The 24,211-nt window shown below is 37.8% G+C and overlaps 1 long non-coding RNA gene and 1 pseudogene across 1 annotated transcript; both read left to right on the forward strand.

The window, feature by feature from the left end:
- Positions 1-3,249: 3,249 nt before the first annotated feature.
- On the forward strand, positions 3,250-7,278 carry LOC126585242 (disease resistance protein RPV1-like; annotated as a pseudogene).
- Positions 7,279-7,469: 191 nt separating this feature from the next.
- Positions 7,470-9,895, forward strand: LOC126584726 (uncharacterized). The gene is made up of 5 exons (XR_007610102.1): positions 7,470-7,691; positions 7,793-7,861; positions 8,585-8,644; positions 9,411-9,480; positions 9,621-9,895. It is a non-coding gene; the product is annotated as an uncharacterized LOC126584726 (long non-coding RNA).
- The last annotated feature ends 14,316 nt before the right edge of the window (positions 9,896-24,211 follow it).

The raw sequence follows: 24,211 nt of genomic DNA on the forward strand, positions 1-24,211 counted from the left end.
ATACTATTCACATACATTTTGTCAAATTCTATACATGTCAAACTTCATTTAGGAAGTTGCAACGGTAAAGAATAAAGTGATAAACACACAAAGACAGTTCACGATATAAAACCGTTGCTTCACTAAATAAGCAGTACCAACAAAATCATGCTTGTTTTGCTGCAAAAGAACTAAGTAGAAAAAGGGAAACAAATATTTATTTCCTTTTTTTATATTCTGTGGAAAAAACTTGGAAGAAGCAATAGTGAAAATATCATATTTATTTCAATTTTTTAGGCAGAGAAATATAGTACATAAACCAACAATGAAGGCACATTATGAGAAAGAATTGATGAGAAAGTATGTGTACATAAACCAACACATAGTACACATACTTGCTTAAACCTTTCCTCTTTTTGCTTAGCCTATCTTGAGTAGATTAGACTTAGGCATAAATTCAGAAATCAATTAAGAATGAAACCGAAAAGTAAATTGCAGTTTCTTATTATCATTTCTTTTAGAAAAGACTAACAAAATTGTTTCTTAAAATAACAATATGTATATAAGTAGGAATGTGCTTAATTTTCTCTAATTAAATAAACGGTTTGCACAATTTAGAACATGATATAACAAAAGCATAACAAAAATAATTTCCAGAACTTGAAGTACCTTTTGAAAGCTCGGTCCTACTTCGAAAATCTACAAAGGGAAAAATTGTAAACCATTAAAGCTTCTTCTCTCACTCAAAAGAAAAATGGAAACTTTACATGGAAAAAAAATTGAAATTCTGCATAATCAAAAGTGGATCAAAACTCTAAATAGATTATCTTAACACGTAGGAGTTCGTTGTTAGAATTTTAAAACAATTGAAACTTCATTTTAAACACACTTAATCAATTGATTTATATTTAAATGGAAAGAAAGTAGTGGTCAGTTTTACCCATCTTTTGTTTAGCGTTGCTCCATTTCTAATTTGTATTAAAAGCTTGAATTTTTACTTCCCTTCCATTCCCATGTGCATAACAATACAATAGCTCTCGTTTACCTACAACAAATTGAAAACCATTTGGGGAAAATACCTAAGCCTTTGGTTATTAGATTCTTGGTAGCTAGGCAAAGCAAGAAATTTACACACAACAAAATATTAAAACTTTAAAACCCACTTCCCAAATTAGGTTCTCCGATTGGCTAATTATCATATTGGATACAAATTATCATCCCAAACACTACAATGCGTGATTTTTTTTTCCTGGACATTCTAGTTATCATTATTTAACTGAAGAATACAATTCATAGAACAATAACTAGTAGAGAAAACGAAAGGGAACAAAATAGCAAAATTTATAGTTAACAACAAAGAGCTAAGTGAACACTACACAAAATTAGGATAGGAATGCAACCAAAATGTGACTCTTACCTGGTTTTGGTTATGCTTCTATCCAGTGCTGCCCTTAACTAACGAAATAAGCAATCTCTCCACGTAGCACATTTAGTCATCAATCCCTTACACACTAAGATATTATGTATTACATTCTAATTTTTCTTTACTTACATTTTCATTCTATTTCTTTCGGTGTGTAAACTTATACTAATCCTCCATAATTTTCAGTCAATTCCATTGTAATTAAAATAAATATTGAGTATATACAAGCTAATAAACACACAAAAATCAGTTTTCCATATGAAAGCACATACATCAAGTCTCCTACTGTATTCATTTAATCAAACGATGCATCAAATATAAAAATTAAATTATACCTCTCATTTATAACCTTTTGATTTCGCTTCATCTGCAGCTAAACCAAAATTTAGACAGTTGCCAATATAATTCTGCCAAATACCAGATAGCAACAACATGTAACAGTCATATTGGGTGTCCACACCCACACTTATACTTTACAAACAAATTTGAACTTTGAAATCACATGGGCTTCAAAAATATTTGCAAATAAATTCGAAAGAAGATGAATAAATCAAAGAAAAATCATATCTACTGGCAATTCAGACTTACCCAAAGCTGCTATCGAGCTCTGCCAAAGACAACTCTGCACTGTTGACAAAGTCTAGAACAACCTGGAAATTTAAAGCCAAATAAGCAATCATTTACTGAAAATCTTTCACAGAAAAAGTGCTAGTTTCACAAATAAATGAAACCCAGATTAAATTTCTTGATAAAAACTAAGAACTTCAAAGCTTAAGAAAAACCCATGAATCCAACCATAAAAAAGATGCAAACTTACGCACTGGCAAACCATTCATAAACCAAAAATAATATCTTAAACAAAACACATGATTCCAACTCAAAAAAGCTCAAATTTAAATCAACCAACACAAACAAAATATCAAACATGGTTCATTGTCTCTCTTTGCATTTTAAATCACAGAGTGTCGCCCAATATATTATTGTCTTAACATTTCATATACTTATGCATTAGATAAAAAATGATATCTATGTTAAAATTACATGGACTACTTTATCATGGTTTAAGAAAGCAACCACAAATCATAGTATCTACATGTTCCTCAAATTATCTAAAACACTAAAACAAAACCCTCACTTCCCACTACATGTTTAAGAGACGTGACCCATACAAACCTCTTCACCATTCACCAATACCCCTGGTGCTATAAATCCAGAAAAAATAAATAAATAAATAAAATGGCTACTAACCAAAGGATCCTTTGAACAAATTAAGAAATTCAAATAAGATTAAAAAAAAAAAAACACACACACACACACACAAAAGATCTGCTTGAATTGTCAAGGAAATCAAGATACTAATAAATATAAAGGTATGTTTGAACTGTTATTTAAATATATAAATAAATAAGACAAAGCATTTCCAAACGTTGATTATGTCTGATGAGTTAATGCTACAAGCATAAACAAATATGAAAAGATCTATACAAGATACAAGTAAAAGGGACAACTACACCCTAATAACCAATCTAACCAATAACCCCAATTACTCACTCTTGACTTTCAATACGTCTCCCGCTTTCTTTACACTTCTTAACTTAGAGTTGCATATGGTCGTCTTGACTAAGAGTTGCCAAACCTCATCGACATACATAGATTAGTCTCTGCATAACTGCTCAATCTTGTGTTTCTTCCTAAAAAGCATGCTTTCTGCAACTTCTTTCTAACTATCTGATATATCTTTCTTCATTCGATCCTGATTCCTGAGGTGCAACTTAATCCCTGTTAATATTTCATCTCTTAATCCTTTTTAGTATTTCATCTCTTAATCAAAACACGGATGCCTTTTGATGTGTGGTTCTGCAGGTAATGAATATGGCTTCTTCTTCTGCTACCATCTTCCCTCAAGAAAAACATGATGTGTTTCTGAGTTTCAGAGGCGAAGATACCCGCAATACTTTTACAAGCCATCTTTATGCTGCTTTGCGTGGGAAGAAAATCGAAACTTACATTGATTACAAACTAGAGAGAGGAGATAAAATTGCGCCTGCCCTTGTCGAGGCAATTGAGAAATCAAAGCTTTCTGTAATCATTTTCTCAAAAAATTATGCTTCTTCCACTTGGTGTCTTGATGAACTTGTGCATATCTTGCGATGCAAGGAAAGAGATGGGCAGTTTGTTATACCCATTTTTTACGACATTGATCCATCACATATAAGAAAGCAGCAGGGGACTTATGCAGATGCATTTGCTCAACTTGAAGAACGTTTCAAGGACAGTATGGACAAGTTGCACAAGTGGAGGGATGCTTTGAGGGAAGCAGCAAAAATATCTGGGTTCGATAATTCAAACAAAGCCGGGTAATTAACTAACTCTTAAAGCTTTTATTAATTTCTACATACATACTACTTGTCGGGTAATTAACTAACTCTTAAAGCTTTTATTAATTTCTACATACATACTACTTGTGACCATTTGATTCATTTTAATATCAGTTCAGGTATATATACGTACTAAATAACTTTCGGTTGTCCCCTTCGTAATCATATATGCCAGGTCGGAGGCTGATTTAGTTCAGAAAGTTGTCGATGATATTTTGGCCAAACTAAATCGCAAAAAGTCAAGTGATTTGAAGGGATACGTTGGAATTGAAAGCCGTATCAAGGAAATTGAATCATTATTATCCATTGATTCACTAGATGTCTGCAGTGTAGGTATTTGGGGCATGGGTGGTATTGGCAAGACCACCCTTGCTGATGCTATATTTCATCGACTCTTTTCTAAATTCGAAGCTTGTTGTTTCCTTGCAAATGTTAGGGTGGAATCAGAGGAAAAAGATGGACTAATTCACTTGCGAAATAAACTTCTCCGTAAGTTACTAGATGATAAGAATCTAGATATTGACACTCCATCTATTGGATCAACCTTTGTTCGTGAGAGGCTCAGTCGTATGAAGGTCCTTATTGTTCTTGATGATGTGAATGACTCGAGCCAAATTGAACTTCTAGCCGGGGGCAGAGATCATCCTCGGTATGGCCCCGGAAGTAGAATCATTGTAACAACCAGAGACAGGAGCCTGCTTAAGGAAATTGTTGAAGAAGATAGGATATACGGGGTTCAGGCATTAAAACATGATGAAGCTGTTCATCTCTTTCATTTGAATGCCTTCAAATATAACACTCGTATAACAGATTACACAGAATTGGCGGAAAAGGTGGTAGATTATGCCGGTGGCGTTCCATTAGCTCTTAAAATTTTGGGTTCCTCATTCCTTTGCTGCGAGAGCAAAGAAGATTGTTTAGATGAATCAATCACAGTGAAAGAATTTCTAAGGAAAAACATTCAAAAAGTGTTGAAAATAAGTTACGATGGATTAAAAAACGAGAAGGAGATATTTCTTGATATAGCGTGTTTACATAAAGTGGAGACTATGCATATTGTAAAAAGAATGTCCAATGCTTGTGGTTTTCGTGCAGCGGGAATTAGAGCTCTCAGTGATAAGTCCCTCGTATCAATTTCCGAAAGCAAGTTTATAGAAATGCATGTTCTGGTCCAAGAAATGGGCAGGGAAATTGTTCGTGAAGAATGTATTGAAGAGCCTGGAAAACGAAGTAGATTGTTCAGTGCGGATGATGTCTATCATGTACTGAAAACTAATACGGTAAGAACTATAATTATTCACTTTCTTATACAAGAAAAATCTTGAGCTTTCTATGAGATGATAACATCTGATTGAATTTGTTGTGTGTAAGTATATCAATATTTTATTCACATTTATACTTTTGCTCTTGATTGTCAGGGAGCTGCAGCCGTTCAATGCATATCCTTTAACATTTCTGAGATTGGACAGTTGAGTCACGCAGACTTCAGAAAGATGTTTAATCTAAGATTGCTCAATGTTGATAGCTATGGCAAGCTCAATGTTAGTGATGGCAACTCAGAGTTAAACGTTTTTCTTCCCAATTCTCTTAGGTATCTTTGCTGGGTGGGATACCAACTAAAATCTTTGCCATCAGAATTTTCTCCAGACAATCTTGTTGAGCTTCGAATGCCCTACAGCAGTGTCGAACAACTTTGGAATAAAGGCCAGGTATATATACACATATTAGTATATGTGTGTGTGTGCGCGTGCGTTTGTGTTGAAAATGTGGTGTGGCAAAGTAAATCAGGCTAACTTGTTAATGCTTGCCATTTCTCTTTAATTTGTTACAGAAGCTTGGAAACTTAAAAGTGATGGATCTTAGTCACTCCATGCATCTGACTGAAGTCCCAGATCTTTCTCAATGTCCGAAAATCAAGCATATCAATCTTATGAAATGTACAAGTTTGGTTGAAATTCCTTCGTATTTTGTGAAACTGGACAAGCTTACTGTTCTTAACCTGGGATACTGCTCACGTCTCAGAAATCTTCCGGAGATGCCAGGAAATATTGAATACTTGGATTTAAGTAACACCGTGATAGAGGAGTTGCCTTCATCAGTTTGGTCTAGTGCAAACATTTCTACCTTGGATATTCAAGGGTGTAAGTACCTTAAGAATCTTCCAAGCAGCAGTTGTAAGTTGAAGTTACGTAATTTGTCTTTTTGGGGCTGCTCATCTCTTGGCAAGTTTTCGGAGCTTCCCTGGAACATAACAGAGTTACAGTTGACTGAGACAGCAATAAAAGTACTGCCCTCATCAATCGAGCATCTCTCTCATCTCAAGAAAATTGAACTGGAAAATTGCAAACGTTTTGTGAGTCTCCCAACCAGCATTTGCAAGTTAAATTCTCTTGAGAGACTTAACCTCGCTGGTTGCTTAAAATTTCAATGCTTCCCAGAAATATTGGCGCCTATGGAGCACCTAAACTTTCTTAGCTTGTCAGAAACTGCAGTTAAAGAGCTACCCTCATCGATTGAAAATCTGATTGGGCTTCAGACATTACAGCTCTACCGGTGCAAAAAACTGAACTGTATCCCGAATACCATCTACAACTTAAACTCACTTCAAACTCTCACGTTTGGTGGTTGTTTAAAGCTTAAAAAGTTGCCTCAGTTCCGGGTAGGTTTGCACTCTTTGGAAGAACTAAACCTCAGTTACTGTAGTATATTAGAAATCCCTGATCACCTTGTTTGCTTAACATCGTTACGAGAGTTAGATCTAAGTGGAACCATGATCCCTAGCATACCTGCAAGCATCAAACAATCTTCTCAGTTGTCTGTCCTTCGTTTAACCAAATGCAAGAAGCTGCTGTCTATACCGGAGCTCCCAGTTGGGCTGCAAATTCTTGAAGCACAAGGCTGCTTGGCGCTGGAGACAGCTTCCAAATCAAGGTCTGCGCTAACTGATGAGTCACTATTTTACTATATATTTTACCCTATTCTTAGTATTAATTTATTGGTTATTTTGTGTGCATTTTGATAATTTGTTATGTATTTTCAATATCGGACATTCGATTTCCTCTTGAGCATAAAGTGATCAAACGGATGAATTTTGGAGTAATTCTAATTGGAGGAGGTTCGTGAGTCTTTCAAGATGATTATGTGAAAATTTCAGATTTTTCTACCAAGTCGTTTGACCGTGGTGATGAAATAAAGTCTCAACGCGCAGCTTTCCGAGAGTGACGTTTCTGGACGTTTTAGGTATTTTGGAGGTCAGGATGGCATATTTTGAGGAAGATTCATTCTGAGGATTTGTAGGGGAGGTCTTCAAATTTCAAAAGAAACCTTTTGGGACCAAATTGGAGTTGAGTTTGTCGGTCAGAATGATGATTTTCTGAGAAGTCTGAATTTCAGTTGAAATAGGAAACGCTTTTATTTTCTGTTTTATTATTTTATTATGTTTCCTAGTTTTATTCTGAGACATTTTAAGGTTTTATTTTGAAGTAGTATAAATAAGATTATATAGCCATGAAGGAGAGGATTGGAGGAGAACGTATGAAACACCCCAACCCCTCTTTTATTTTTTTTAAAAATTGTTTTAAAACCTAAATTGGTGAGCCCAAGGGGCCCACCCCCCCTGATTTTTTTTGTCCCCGAGCCCTTATCTCTCTCAGCCCTCATCTTTCTTTCTCTTCTTCTTCCGTTTCCCTTTCCCGAGCTCTCTCTCCCTCGTCTCTCTCCTTCTCGTCCTCCCATGAGCATACCCATCACCACACCACCCTCTCCGACGTCAACGGCGTCATCATCATCATCATCAGTTCGTTCTCTCTCTTAGTTGCGGTGAGGACAGCAAAACCCGGACAACTCCGACGCAGACCGCCTCTTTCGAAGCCATTTCCGGCTAAACCACATAGAGTTGGCCGGCGTGTAAGGTATCAATCTCTTCGTCTCGTCGAGTACTATAACTTTCCTTTTTGTTTCACTCAATTTCGTTAAGTATTAAAGAAGTTATACTCATTTGAATCTTACCCAGTTTCCGGCGAGTCCGACGACTTTCGAGGCATTTTCCGGCCAAACTACGGCGAGTTAGACGTCGTGTGAGGTACCATTCTTTTCTTCTCTTAAAGGGCTACAACTTTCGTTTTTGTCTCGCTTGATTTCGTTGAGTTTTGACAAAGTTATGGCCGTTTAAAGTTAGGTGGTTTTCCGGCCGAATTTCCGGCCTTCTCTTTCAACAAACCCAGGCCATCCGGCCTTTCCCTTCCCCCTCGGGCCTTAAGCCCGTTTTGCCTCAGCCCAAAACCCCAGCCCGTTTGATTTTTTTTATTTTTAGTTATTGTTTTAAAGACCCAAAAGGCCTTGGGCCGGTTTTTGTTAAAAGGCTAAAGCCCAGCCTTTTATTTTGTGTGGCCTTAGGGCCGGTTTTGGTGGGTGTGGGCTGTGTGCTTGCAGCCCGTGTGGGTGTGTGTGTATTAGGTGTGTGTGTGTGTGTGTGTGTAAGTTGTATGGATTTGGGTTTAAGCCCAAACCATCCATTTTCACCCTAAACCCTTTTTAAACCCAAAAACTTTAGAAAACCCAAAACCCAATAGATCCTAATCGTATTTAAAACCCTAAACCCTAATCTGAGTTCAAGCCTAAAACCCGTTTGACCTAATTTGACCGTTGACTCCCGGTCAACGTTGACTTTAGGGTTGACTTTTCGGGTTTTCGTCCGGGACCCTTCTTAGGGCAATTCGATGTTCTGAATCCGTTTCCAATGTCCGTTTTCCCAAATTCAAATTCTATTATATAGTTTTATTTATTGAATTCTTTATGTGCTTAGGGGCAATTATTGTGACGTTTCCGTCTTCGCTAGTGGCGCAGCTTTTGGCAACTAAGTACTGTGAGTGGACCCCTTCTAAAATTACATGATTTTATAGTTTAATTGCATAAATGATTAGCATGCCTACGAGTTTATGAATTGATTTATGATAAGCCTATTTATTGAAATGTTAATTATCGTCTCGTTGTTTTGGTGAGGAAATAATTGTTGACCTATATTGAGCTATATTTTAATATATCTATTTTCTATAAAAACCATGAAATGGTAGACTATCTGATAGATGACGATAGGATGCTAGAACATGTTTTTGAACCCCTCTTTATAGCGTAGACGATATTCGGTAACCTATGCTATGAAGTGGTATTTATGAGAGACGTAAATATTTGTGCGTACCTAGTAGACACTATGCCGCCTGGGGCGAGGATCTGGTGTTGGCATGTGGGCCGGGAGAAATAATCCCTAGCGAAAGGCTGAGGGACACGGAGACAGGCATTGGGCCGGGAGGGAGTTATCTCTAGCTACGGGCACAGAGACTGAGGTGCAGGCATTGGGCCGAGAGTTATATTTATTCGGTGATCTTACTAGCAGCACACCGCGTTTACGAGACGATTTATGAGACGTTTGATATTTTGATTTCCGCGATGTTTTTCCGCGAGATATGGCTTTTGAGATATTTTTGGCATGCTAGGATTTTTATTAAATCCATCATTTATTATGCTAGTAGTTTTCATTATATAACTGTGGGGGTTAGTATCTTGATAACTGTTTTATTATTATATTATATATAAACTTGGTCCACTCATCTTTGTTTTGCGCCCCCATTCAGGACTTAGACTCAAGTCACCTAATCCCGGCGTGATGGCACTTCCGCAACAGCATCTTCGGATCCTCTCGATGTAGGACCCACTTCTTTATTCATTCAATTTTATCTCAATTCTTTTTAGTGATTAGGTTTAGTTGTATGCTCTGAGCACGTTCCTAAATTATTATCTCATTATTTTTAAATTTCTAACCCTTATTTATTTCTTATTCTTAGCTTTTGTATCAATTAATGGCTTTCGTCACCCCCGGGTGTCGGCCAGCACGTGTCGGTCCTGGTATTCAGGGAATATCAGGGTCGGGACGTGTCAACGTATGCACTATTTTGGATTCAAGTTTATTTTCAAGGTATTTTCTTTCTATGTTTTTAATAATATTTTGTTTTATGATTGTTCGTAGCTAGTTTCTTTTGCTAGGGTGAGGCCACGAGTCTTAGCAAGAATATGTAGTTTCTTTTCAATTTACTTATGATATTATGCATGCATGTTTTGAATTATTAATCATCGAGATTAAAATTATCTAATTGTCTTAGTGATTCACGACCATTAGTAGGGTGAGGCCAGGAGCCTTAGCAAGAATATGTAGTTTATTTTCAATTTACTTATGATATTATGCATGCAAGTTTTGAATTGTTAATCATCACGATTAAAACTATCTAATTGTCTTAGTGATTCGCGACCATTAGGATTTTTAGACAAGTAATTTGATGCAATTTCTGTTGGAACATCACCCTGAAATTGAGGAGGGCTTCTTATGATTAGTAATTGTAAGTTCACTTAAGGTGAACATCACGCTCTTAAGGGTTGCATGTGTCACGCCCCAATCCCGACATATGCCCAAAATCGACACGTGACGCTACCAAATACCCTAATATCTAACATACCATGCCTCCCAAATATATACAAAGTATCAATCAAAAACCAGATGCACAATAATTTTTCGTAAGCTTTATGGCTGCATCTAACCACTTCGTTCGACTGCCTACGTACCCTCCCTTGGGATCAAGCCATTCGTAGTTCAACACTCACAAGAACAAATATTTATCACACCCAGTTCAAGCATAAAGGTATAGCATTCCTCCATCATTTACTATAACCCGATATCATGGAATTCTTGGACTCATGCTACATAACAAACCCCCATGAAAATCATGATTTCTCTTTCATCCAACATACGTCATATTTAAGAACCGACGAAGCACATAACCATTCTCTAGCCACATTAAATAATTAATCTGATCAAAATAATATCAATCATTCCCATATTTTCTAAATTCATACTTGATAAAATCATAATCGAATCGTAGAGAATCCTGGAGGAGTCACCCAGACGTTCAACATCTTTTCTAACTCAATTCACAAGATTCTCAAACCATTGTCACAAATATATATAAAACTAAGGCTAGAGTGACACCCTTAGGCCAAGCCTACTTCTCTGAAATAGGGATTTCAGACCTCTCAACGGAACCAAGATACCAAAGGGGATTCTGGACCATCACTCAACAGAATCCAAACCACATACCAGAGCCAAGACAACAAAGAGGATTCCAGACCATCACTCAACGGAATCCAAACAAGCATATGATTCCGGACCATCACTCAACGGAATCACAGAATAAAAGGGATTCCGGAACATCACTCAATGGAATCCAAACAAGCATATGATTACGGACCATCACTCAACAGAATCACAGAATAGAGGGATTCCGGAACATCACTCAACGGAATCCAAACAAGCATATGATTCCGGACCATCACTCAACGGAATCATAGAACAGAGGGATTCCGGAACATCACTTAACGGAATCCATATTAAATTATAATCGCCTATCGAAATGTACCAAGTATAACTAATCATCATCACCTCTATGGATTACAACGTAGTCTCCTACACCATCAACTTCTCATGGCCACCAACTAATTTATCACACAAGCATATAAGTTCTACATAATATTTCAAATAGGATTCTAAGAACACATAGCCATAAAATTTATCATACTTATTATTCGCATTACTAGAAAGAATTAAACACACATATATCACCATCATCATCAGTACACAAACCAATTCATGTTTAATAAACATAAGTTTATGGCTGAATATATGAAAATCACATTTCAATAGAAATCATATTTATAAGACGAATTCATATTCATAAATGATTTTAACATAAACAATTAAAGTAATAACCATATCACAAATATTCAAGTCACTCTCCAACCAATGGAGGTCCACTAGACTTCACTTAAGTCTCCCGTAGTACAAATTTTAGTATTCAGAACGTTTCGAGACATATTGACCAAAAGTCAACTCTCGGTCAAAGGTAAGGTCCACAATTCTATACAATTAAATCCGGAAGATCCACCCATTGGATTTCAGATTTGTAACCTTCTAAAGTCCGCATTATGCTTCTAAAATAGCCTATTAAAATTTCATCATGATCCGACGGTCGGATCCCCACTAATTACAATTTCAAGTGGCGACCAACGTTTGATTTTACAAACTTAAAAATCCAAATTAGGAAGATCCGTACATCGGATTCCCAACCCGTCAGTTCCAACTATGCTAAAAAATTACATTCTATGACGCATTAAAGTTTGGTGATGATCCAACAGTCGGATCATCGAATCACATTTTGACCTAACCACATATCGTATTGAAATTGGGTTCAAACAATCAAACCATATCATAAGGATGTCAATTATGAAATCAGGGCATCTAATTAAACTTAAAAGGACATCGTCGGCCCGCCGGCCGGGTCGCCGCCGCACGCGCCGCCGCGGGTGGCGGTCGGCTGCCCCGATTTGCTGGAAAACTCAACTATTTTTAAAAATTACCAAAAATTATAGAAATGAAGATCTCAATGAGTAGAGTAAAGTTTATACATGTGACCAAGGCCAATTTGATCAAGAAGTGCTCCAATTTCTCTAAAACCCGTAAGAACCCTAGAATTGGGTGTGCTCCAATTCGGCCTCCATACTCACTCCAACGCCTCCACAAGTGCTTGGGCTTTGTTCCAGGCTTCAAGAGGAGTCTAATGATGGTGGTAATTTAATGAAATCGTTTCGGATTTGGGTGATTCGAACACATCATCACCGCACCCTACCGTGCAGATTCACCCATTTTCAAGGTCAAAACCCTTGATTTTTGAGGTGTAAGAGGAAGAGGGAAGGTTGTGGGGAGGTTTTCAATTGACTTTTTGGTGGAATTCACCGGAAAAACCATCGGAAAAACCGAATGGGTGGCCGGGGTTCACGGGTCCATACGACCCGACCCCTTTTTCCCCTCCTTCTTTTCTCTCATTTCTCTCAATTCTTTCCCTTATTTCTCTTCTTTCCTTTTCATCCCAGCCGTCCATCTCATTTTTTATTTTTATTTTTTCTTATTTTCTTTTCATCTCAGCCACTCAAGTGGCACACCACAGATTCTAGCAAAATCTGGAATCTTCCCACTAGATGTCAAAATTACTATTTTACCCTCTATTTCTATCGTTAATATCTTCCTCGTTATAACTCTGTTTCACGAACCGTTCGTGCCTACGCGTTCATGAGATCGAGCTCTATCCAAAAGTATAAATTGTGACCTCGAACGGTCTACGAATTTTAAATAATTAAATTCCAAACTTCAACTTCGTAACTAGTTTCATTAAAATCAAATTCAAATAAATTAATTTAAATTCTCAAAAGTAATATAAAATCTCAATCATACAAATACGTAGATTATAATAGTGAAATCTAGGAACGGGATTTCACAGCATGGTTGTTCAAAGGGTTTTCACAAAGCTTAATGAGTCTTGCATGTTTATACTTGATCTAAACATCACAGACAAGTTCCATGTTAGATATATGTTTTCGCTTGAATATCACGAGAAAAATATATATTAGGAAAACCTAACCTTCAAAGCATGTATGTAGAAATTCATAAGTAATTGGTAAAATTGCATGAGATTGTTAATGGTAATGGCAGAACCCTAGTGTTTAAATTGTTTTCCAAAACCTTTTTCATTTGCTTTCTTTAACGTTGCCAATTATTGAATTATTTTTATTTAAATTCGTTTTTATTATTTTAAATTCCAAAATCAACATTTTCAAGACTTTGTTCTAAATAATTAGCTAAGGATTAGTTTAAATACAAATTATTCATCCAATCCCTGCGGAAAATGACCTTGCTTGAGCTACTATACTACTACAACCTTGTACTCTTAAAAATATTTTTAAGTGTTTTTGTCCCTACTTTTGCAGGCGGTAAAAATCCTATCATTAACACAATTATGTCATGATGGATATGAATTTTCGCTACGCCATCTTTATCAACTTGATTTTTCTAATTGCCTAAGAGGTTGCGATGACACGCCCCAACCCAAATATCCTAATGACACCTGGATGGCACGTGCGGGTAGACACTCAAGAGTGATGAAAGCCCTAAGTGTACAAACAAACATGAATGACAGGAAACAATTAAGAATATAAAAGAATACGTAAACTAAAAATAGTATAACCAACAGAGAAATACGAAACAAGAAATACTAAGTAACACAATAATGATGTAAAATCCATAGAAGGAAAAAAAAATATACGATTATAAATTCGAAGTCAAAGATATAATATGTCTAGAGTATACCAATAAACAGGATGCTAAAGAAAGATGAACATCAAGTTACAATGGTCAATAAGAGTCATACATAGATGAAAGAAAGCAGAGTCATTGGTAGGGAAAAGCCTCGAAGCTCAGATCGTACTCTTCGTCACTATGTCCTGAGGGGGCGCAAAAATAGAAAGTGAGTGGACCACAATTTATAATCATACTAATAATACGAAAACCTTTTATATCAGAACATACTAACCCTCTATTTTGAAAACATATATATATAATACTACATATAGGTTTTATGAAAAACCCTAGAATGTCGTGTAAAATATCCTTAAAACAAGTATGAGTGATAATCATGCTCAACAATTGTGCTATCATCATCCGAAGGCAAGTCCACAAATCTCATCAATGATGTACTCTCTAGAGGTATCATAGTCGCCCACAGGCAGTATCAATCCATCACACAAAGGTGAAGCTGAAATATCTGTCCATCACCCAAAGGTAAAGCAGAAATACATGTCCATCACTCGAAGGTGAAGCTTAAAAAGCTAGCATAACATCCACATCGACACTAGCCTTGGCTAGTGAAGCTGTCCGACACCGCTTTCGACGGTGAAGCTAGGGGTATAACATATATCATCTCCCTACTCCTCATCATCATTGTCTTATGGTCACAAACATCTATACCCGTGGTGTGTGGATGTGCCGTATGATAACCTACTAGAGAAGTATGGAGAAACATATCTCAAAACTCGTATTAAAACACTAGAGCTCGAAAGCTCAAAACCTCATTTCATAAATCCATAATAATGCACATATTCATAAATCCATAATATAAATCATAATTGAAAACTATAGAATTCTTATATGTAAATCCAAGAATTCATATCCATAGAAATGCATAAATGCCAACCCATAGTTCATAACCTTTTGGTAGAATGTAGTTTCGATAAATAAAAGGTATTCGTAAAAGTAATTTTTGATAAATCAACTTTGAAAACCTCAGCTCCCGCCACAACAACTACAAGCGATTACGATGTAATCAGTTCATCCAAATCTATAACTGTTTGAAGAGTTTGAATTCAAACAGATTGTATGATAATATTGTGTTTTTGTATTTTTTGTAATTATATTTTAGTTTGTTTTGAAGAGTTTGTTCTTCACTCAAACTTTATCTTGTAAAGCTCTATATAAACATTGAATGAATATAAGCTCAATATCGAGCACAATTCTTATATGGTATCATCCTTATTTTAGTCTCACGACATACCTCTTTACAATCCTAATGGCTTTTTCCGTTGCCTTTCTCAATGTTTCTGCATTTCTTCCTCTGAAACTTGATTGCGATAATTATCCGTTGTGGCATACCCAGTTCGTTCCGTTTCTACGAAGCCGAAGTGTGATGTCCTTTATCGATGGCACCTCTCACTGTCCTCCTGCTTTCCTTCTGGATGATGAAGACCAACTTACTGACAACATCAACCCGCTCTACGAACCATGGATCCAGCAAGATCAGATGGTTCTTTCATGGCGCACTAGTTCTCTTTCACCATCTGTTATGCACATTGTTGTCAAATGCATTAGTGCTGCTGAGGCCTGGAAAGCTTTACAGGATAGGTATGCACCTCTTCTCACAACCGTGTTATTCAACTTCGTGGGGAACTTCTTAATCTCCGTCACGGCGATCTCTGTATTTCTGATTATTTCGACAAAATAAATACCTTGGCTGATCAGTTGGCTTTAGCTGGCTCTCCCATGGCTGATTCTGATCTCATTGCTACAATCCTAAATAATGTTGGTCCCTTGTATGAGAACACTATTGCCTCCATACAGGCCCGTGAAACTCTTATTTCTTATGCTGCTTTGGAAGCTCTCCTGCTCAGTGCTAACACACACCATCTTACCTTCACTTTGTCTGGCGACACTTTCGTTCTTGCCATGACTGCCATGGCTGCTAACTGTGGACGCAAGGTGCCTACCTCTACGGGTTTTACGCATGGAGGAGACCATGGTGCTCCTCGCGGTGGTCATCAGCCACGCCCTCATGCTGCAGCTAGTTCTCAACAAAGTCGGTCTAATGATGGTCTTCTCGGTGCTGGGCCTTCTTCTACAGATCGACCTCCTATCCGCTGTCAGATTTATAGTTGCAATGGTCATTCTGCCATTAATTGTTACAAACGAATGAATACTGCTTACGAAAACCGTGTTCCTAGTGCTCATCTCACGACCATCACTGCGCAATCTAGCCGTGTATCTCCTGCATCTACTGCTCCAACCACCTGGCTTTTGGACTCCGGCACCAACACTCACATTACTAATGATCTTGGCCAACTTACCAATACACAAGAATATACAGGCACATATCAAGTTAATGGTGTTAATGGTGGTCAAGGTTTGCACATCTCCCACATAGGCACATCCTACATTCATTTTCCCACTAGATCCTATACTTTTTCTAATACTTTATATTGTCCCAAAGCTTCCCAAAATATTTTATCCATCAATCAGTTTTCTTCTGAAAATGACTGTTTCTTTGTCTTCCATCCTAATTTTTTTCGTATTCAGGACATCCACTCGGGGATGACCCTTTTATTAGGCCAGAGTAACACTGGTGTTTATCCTTATACAAGTTTTACTTCAAATAAAAGACATGGACTGTTTTCATGCATGGGAGTTAGAGTCGATGATCATATTTGGCACTCTAGACTTGGTCATCCATCATCCTTTATTTTAAAGCATTTAGTTTCCAGTAGTAAAGTGCCTCTTACTAGGCACCATTTCAATTCTATATGTCATTCATGCCCTTTGGGCAAAAGCAAGAAATTGCCATTTTTACCATCAAATTCTATTTCCTATTTTCCTTTACAATTTATTAATTCTGATGTATGGATGTCACCAACTTTTTCAATTTCTAGGTTTCGATATTATGTGATTTTTATTGATGATTATTCGCGCTATACCTGGTTATATCCTTTAAAACTCAAATATGATGTGTTCTCAACATTTATCAAATTTAAAATTGAAATGGAGAATAAATGTCAACGGAAAATTCAAACTTTTCAAACGGATGGTTGCGGAGAATATATATACAAAAATTTCAAATCTTATTTAGAAAATCATGGCATTCATTATCAATATATATGCCCTCATCATCCTGAACAAAATGGTATGGCAGAACGTAGACATCGTCATTTTAGTTGAAACTGGTCTCACTCTTCTTGCTCATGCCTCTATGCCTCAAACCTATTGGGCAGAGACTCTACATACTGCTAATTTTTTTATTAATTGTCTGCCAACTAAAGTTTTGCAATTAACTTCTCCATACACCAAATTGTTTCAATGAGAACCATCATATGATTTTTTAAGGTCTTCAGTTGTGCTTGCTTCCCATATCTACGTCCATACATGCCAAATAAATTGCATTTTCGTTCAAAGAAATGTGTTTTCTTAGGTTATTCACAAAATCAATTAGGGTATAGGTGTCTTGATCTATGTACTGGTCGTGTGTTCATGTCCAAGCATGTTGTTTTTGATGAAAATTATTTTCCATTCACTGAAAAACCCAGTGTTACTCCTGTCCAATCCTCTCTGTATGATAATAGTCCCATTGTCCTTGGGACTCCTGACATCATGTTCCCATCACCTCAACATCCGTCACTTATTCCTCCTTTATCCCATACTTCCCTCTCACAATCCAACACCCTTTCAGATACTCCCCTCACCTCTTCCGTTTCTACCACACAATCCCCATTACCTTCGTCTCCCATTAATTTACCAATAGTCATATCCTCACCTAACCTATTACATTCTCTACCATCAGACATATCCCTACCTACCCCATTACCCTTCTCTTCTTCGACCAATATGGTTCCAACCGGTCCCACACCCATCCATCCCATGGTTACCTGTGCAAAAGATGGTATCTTTAAACCTAACCCTAAATATGCCCATACTTCCACCATTAATGCCTTGACTGAACCTACATGCTACAGTCAAGCTAATAAATTTCAGGAATGGCGCATAGTTATGACAAATGAATTTAATGCCCTTCAATGTGCAGGCACATGGTCTTTGGCGCCCTATCACCCTTCCATGAATGTCCTTCTAAATAAATGGGTTTTTCGAATAAAGCGTAAGTCTGATGGTTTGATAGACAGGTTTAAGGTTCATCTTGTAACCAATGGTTTTCATCAGCAACCAGGACTTGATTATGGTGAAACTTTTAGCCAAGTGGTCACTCACTTAACCATTCATTTGATTATTGCTATGGCAGTTCATTTTTCTTGGCCTATCTGCCAACTAGATGTTCAGAATGCGTTTTTACGTGGTTCCTTTTCTGATGCAGTTTGCATGAAACAACCTATAGGTTTTGTTGATTCTCAATATCCAAATCATGTTTGCAAATTGCACTGTTCTCTGTATGGTCTCAAACAAGCTCCTAGGGCATGGTTCCAATGTTTTTCTAATCATCTGGAACACCTTGGTTTTGTCACTTCACAGGTAGATTCTTCCCTTTTCGTGTATGACAAACTTCGCATCTACTTATTAATATATGTTGATGACATACTTATTACAGGGAACAACATTCAATGTGTTAACATATTGATCAAGGACATGAGCTCAACTTTTTCATTGAAAGACCTTGGTCCTTCACAATATTTTCTAGGCATGGAGATTCATCGCTCCAATAATGGCATACATCTCTCCCAGTCCAAGTATATTATGGATCTGCTAAAACGCACGAATATGATGGACTGTAAATCGGTTTCCACTCCTACTGTCAATGGTAAACGTCTCAGCTTATATGATGGAGAACTATTACATAATCTTACTGAGTTCTGGAGTGTGGTGGGTGCACTGCAATATCTCATTTTCATTCGTCCTGATATTGCTTTCTCTGTTAATTAGGTTTGCCAATTCATGTACAAACCCACCAATACATACTAGATTGATGTTAAAAGAATACTTCGGTATTTAAAATCTACTCCTGAACATTTACCCCTATCTTATCCGCAAATACGGTGTTACAACATTTCTGCAATCTCTCTTGCATCTAATCCTATATTCCATGCTCGAACACGTCAAGTTAAAGTGGATTACCATTACATTCGAGAAAAAGTCACCCGCCGTGAACTGATGGTTGGTTATGTTGCCATACAAGATCAAATTGCAGATTTCTTGACCAAGGGTCTGTCAACTTATCATTTCAATTATCTTCTTTCCAAGCTTCTCGTTCGCTGACTACCTCCCAGCTTGCGGGGGTGTGATAAAGCAACTTTGAAAACCTCAATTCCCACCACAATAACTACAAGCGATAACGATGGAATCAGTTCATCCAAATCTGTAATTGTTTGAAGAGTTTGAATTTAAACATATTGTATGATAATATTGTGTTTTTGTATTTTCTGTAATTATCTTTTGGTTTGTTTTGAAGAGTTTGTTCTTCACTCAAACTCTATCTTGTAAAGCTCTATATAAATGTTGAATGAATACAAGCTCAGTATCGAGCACAATTCTTATAATTTTAAATCTTAATTTCTCTTAAACCATAATTATAGAAAACTATAAAGGCATAATATAAATCATATTCAAGTCATGAAATATATCAAGCATGCTAGGCTAGTATTTTATTAAAATATATAAGTTAAGAAGGGGTCCACTCACAAATATTCTAAGGTGTCATCGGACGAAGGTCAACCTTTCCGTAGTTAAGTTTATTTTCGATATTTTAAATTAATATAAACGTAAAATTAAATACGAGTCGTTACAACCTACCCCCATTAAGAAAAATTTTGTCCTCGAAATTTCACCACCTCAGGTGAAAAGGAAAGGGTATTGGTCACAGATTAATTCTTCAGTCTCGCACGTTGCCTCCTCAACTGTGTGATTTCTCCACAACACTTTAACTAGCAGGATGACTTTGTTCCTCAGAACGTTATCCTATCGATCAATAATAACCACTGGTTTTTCCACATAACTTATGTCTGGACTCACCTCTTGTGGCTGCGACTGTAGAATGTGTGATGGATTCGGCACATACTTTCGAAGCATGGATATGTGAAACACGTAATGTATCTGGGATAATTCGGGTGGTAGCTCCAATCTATAAGGAACAACACCGATTCTCTCCAAAATTTGATAAGGGTCAATATATTGAGGACTTAACTTTCTCGCTTGCCAAAATGGACAACACCTTTCCAAGGCGATAACTTCAGGAATACAAAGTCACCGACTGCATATTCTCACTCCGTGGAATGCTTATCGGCTATACTATTTTGTCGGTCTTAGGTAGACTTCAAATTCCTCTTAATCAGCAAGATGTTGGCATTTATAATATCCACAATCTTTGGTCCCACCAACACGTGTTCCCCAACCTCGGTCCAACATAGTGGTGTCCTGTATGTCTTGCCGTATAACACCTCGAATGGTGCCATACCAATGCTCGAGTGATAGTTGCTATTATATGCGAACTCTGTTAAAGACAAATACTCATCCCAACTACCTTTCCATTGAAGAATGCAAGTTCTCAACATATCCTCAAGAGTTTGTATCGTTCTCTCAGATTGGCAGTCCGTCTGTGGGTGGTAAACAGTGCTGTATAATAACTTAGTATCTAGGCGTTATATAAGGCTTTCCAAAATCGGGAAGTAAATCTCGGATCCTAATCCGAGATAATGGTAACTGATACGCTTTGATACTTTACAATATTCTCAATAAATAGCTTTGCTAATTCCTCCAGTTTATAGTTTTGCCGGATGGGTATAAAGTGAGCGAATTTTGTTTTTCTGTCCACGATTACCTAGATGCCATCGAAATTCGACCGAGTCTTCGGCAACCCGTACACGAAATCCATCATGATGTTTTCCCATTTATGGGCTAGAATCAGAAGGTTATGTAGTAATCCACCCGGTTTCTTCCTTTCTGCCTTAACCTGTTGGCAAACTATGCACTTCCTCACATAGTCGGCAATATCTTATTTCATACCATACCAATAATAATAGGGTCGAATGGTGTGGTACATCCTTGTACTACTCGAATGCATCGCATAAGTCGACTAGTGTGCCTCAACGAGGATCGCAACCTTCACTGCCTCATTATTCCTAGGCACAAGTATCATGTTCCCATGCATTAACATTCCATCTTTACGGATTCTTAGGTCTTGTCTCAGCTCATTCTGCACTTGTTCTTTCAACTTTGCGCATTGCTGATCATTCTCTTGAGCTTCTTGAATTAAATCTCCAAACATTGATCGAACTTGTAGATGAGCCAATATCACTTCTTGTGGATCCAACGTGAACGACATGAAGAGAGGTTAGTTGCCCGTGAGATTTCCTGCTAAAAGCATCAGCTACAACATTCGCATACCCATGATGGTATTCAATTGTGCAATCATAATCACTGGTAAGCTCTATCCATCTCCTATGTCTCATATTAAGCTATTTCTGTGTAAACACATATTTCAAACTCTTATGGTCCGTGAAGATACGACATTTCTCATCGTAGAGATAATGTCGCCAAATTTTCAGGGCAAACATAACCGTTGCCAGCTCAAGATTGTGGGTGTGATAGTTTCTCTCATGAAATTTAAGCTTATTGACACATATGCAATGACTTTTCTGTGCTGCATTAATACGCAACCCCAACCTGCTGAAGAGGTATCACTGTAGATCTCAAACTCACCACTATCATCTGGAAGAGCAAGAACATGGGTGTAAGTAAGGCGATACTTTAACTCCTGGAAGCTTCGCTCGTAGTCTTCATCCCACTTGAACTTCACTCTTTTCCGATTCAACCTAGTCAGAGGCAAGGCAATGGTCGAGAAGTCTTGAACAAATCTTCAGTAGTACCCTGCTAAGCTAAGAAACTCCTAACTTTTGTGACGTTTTTAGGTTGTTCCCATGCTACAACTGCTGAAACCTTATAGGGTCCACACAAATCCTTCAGTAGAGATGACATGTACAAGGAAACTGATTCGGTCCAGCCAAAACTGACATTTACTAAACTTTATAATAACTGGTTCTTCCTTAGCTTCTCAAGCACAAGCCTCAAATGTCTAGCATGCTCTACCTCGCTCTTGGAGAAAACCAAGATGTCATCGATGAATATAATTACAAATCGTTCAACATATGGCCTAAAAACTCAATTCATTAAATCCATGAAAGCCGCAGGTGCATTTGTCAACCTGAATGGCATCACGTGAAACTCATAATGCTTATAGCGAGTATGAAATGTAATCTTCGAGACATCTTCTCTCTGAATTAATAACTGATGATATCTAGAACGAATATCGATTTTGGAGAATACGCAAGAACCTCTCAACTAATCAAACAAGTCATTGATGCGCAGTAGTGGACAACGATTCTTTATGGTCACCTAATTAAGCTGTCGATAATCCACACAAAGCCGCATCAAACCATCTTTCTTTTTTTCACAAATAAAACAGGGGCTCCCCAAAAGGACATAATCAACTGAATAAAGCCTTTATCGAGAAGTTCCTATAATTGAACTTTTAACTCTAGTAACTCGACATGTGCCATACAACAAGGTACCAAGGAGATAGGGTTAGTACCTGAAAGCACTTCAATGGTGAATTTGATCTCCCGTGCAAGTTGCATTCCAGGTAGATCATCAGGGAGTACATCGCAAATTCATTTACCACCAGTACATCCTCAACACTAACAGAAGGTTCGCTTGATATGACTACATACGCTAATAACCCTTCACAACCTTTCTATAGGGACTTCATTGCCTTGTGGGTAGAAATAATACTGTTTTGAAGAATTCTTCGCTCGTCCTGAAACACAATGTCTGGTTGTCCAAGTCGAGGGAAGGTCACCATTTTGCTCTTACAACCCACACTCACATCATGTTTAGCTAGCCAGTTCATCCCTAGTATAAGGTCAAATTCTACAAGTCCAAAAGGAATCAAAGTTGCCTAAAAAAGTACTTCATCAACATACACTAGGCAATCCCTAAACTCCGACCGAGCACAAAATATCTCGCCATGTGGCAACTGTATAAGTTTATCATAACCAATCTCGGATAGTTGCAAATTCATCGCCCAAGCTAACTGAGATGATATGAATGAAAATGTGGCACCAGGATCAATCAAAACATGCACCTACTGATAAAAAATGAATAACATACCCGTGATGACGCGATGATCTTATTCGGCATCCTGTTGTGTCATGACATTAATGTGTCCAGTCACTTGCTGTTCGAACACCCCAATTGCCATATTGTTCACTGCGATTACCCTGGGTACGACTATCAGAATCTCCCCCAGAACTCTGCTAAAACTCATGGCTCTGCTACTGTGTGCCTGAACTAATGGCTTTGCCATAACCTGAACCGTCGACTCCATAGTAGCCTAAACCACTAACTCCACTATAGCCTGAACCGCTAGTTCCTCCATAGCTTGAGTCAGACGTAATACTCTCAAAATGTCAGCCGGTAGGGCAGTCACGGGTATAGTATCTGATGCCATCACATCTATAGCATAAGTCGGACCTGGTGACACAATCTCCCATTTGGCGTCTGCCATATCGTATACATATTAGAACGAGTGAGAAATGGTTGAACGACTGCTTGGATGCCTGAGTACCTTACCTCTCACTAGAGGATTTGGACCCCTATCCACGACGCTTGAATGATAAGAAGCATCTCGGGCTGATGTTGGATGATGATGAACACTTCTTAGTATTCCATGATCGAAAACCTCTACCCCGAGAAGGCTGGTTAACACACACACCACACACACGCATGGCCCAACACATACACACACACACACACACACACACACACACACTCACTAAGCCCATGCATGACACAGCCCACAGGCTAAATAACCAAAAGGGAAACTGGGCTAGTCCAAGTACGAGCTAAAGCCCGTGAGTGTTTTAAGAGGGCCTAGTGGCCTGTAGGGTGTCGAGGAAGAACACCGGAGCTGCTACAGCTCCGGTCGACGGCGAACATATAAACCAATACCCAAACCAAGTACTAAAATGAAGAGGGAAGATAGTAGAGTATTTTCGTACTCTAGTTTCGCCGTGAATGGCCGTGAGTATGTGTGTGTCCGTGTGTGTGTGTGGTGTGTGTTTGTGTCTGTGCACATGTGTGTGTGTGTGTTGTGCGGTGCATGTGTGCATGTGTGCTATGCTGGCGTGTGTTATGTAGGTTTGGGCTTAAGCCTAAACCACCCTTTTTGTTCCTAAACCT

This window comes from Malus sylvestris, chromosome 10 (assembly GCF_916048215.2).
Source record: "Malus sylvestris chromosome 10, drMalSylv7.2, whole genome shotgun sequence".
NCBI lineage: Eukaryota > Viridiplantae > Streptophyta > Magnoliopsida > Rosales > Rosaceae > Malus > Malus sylvestris.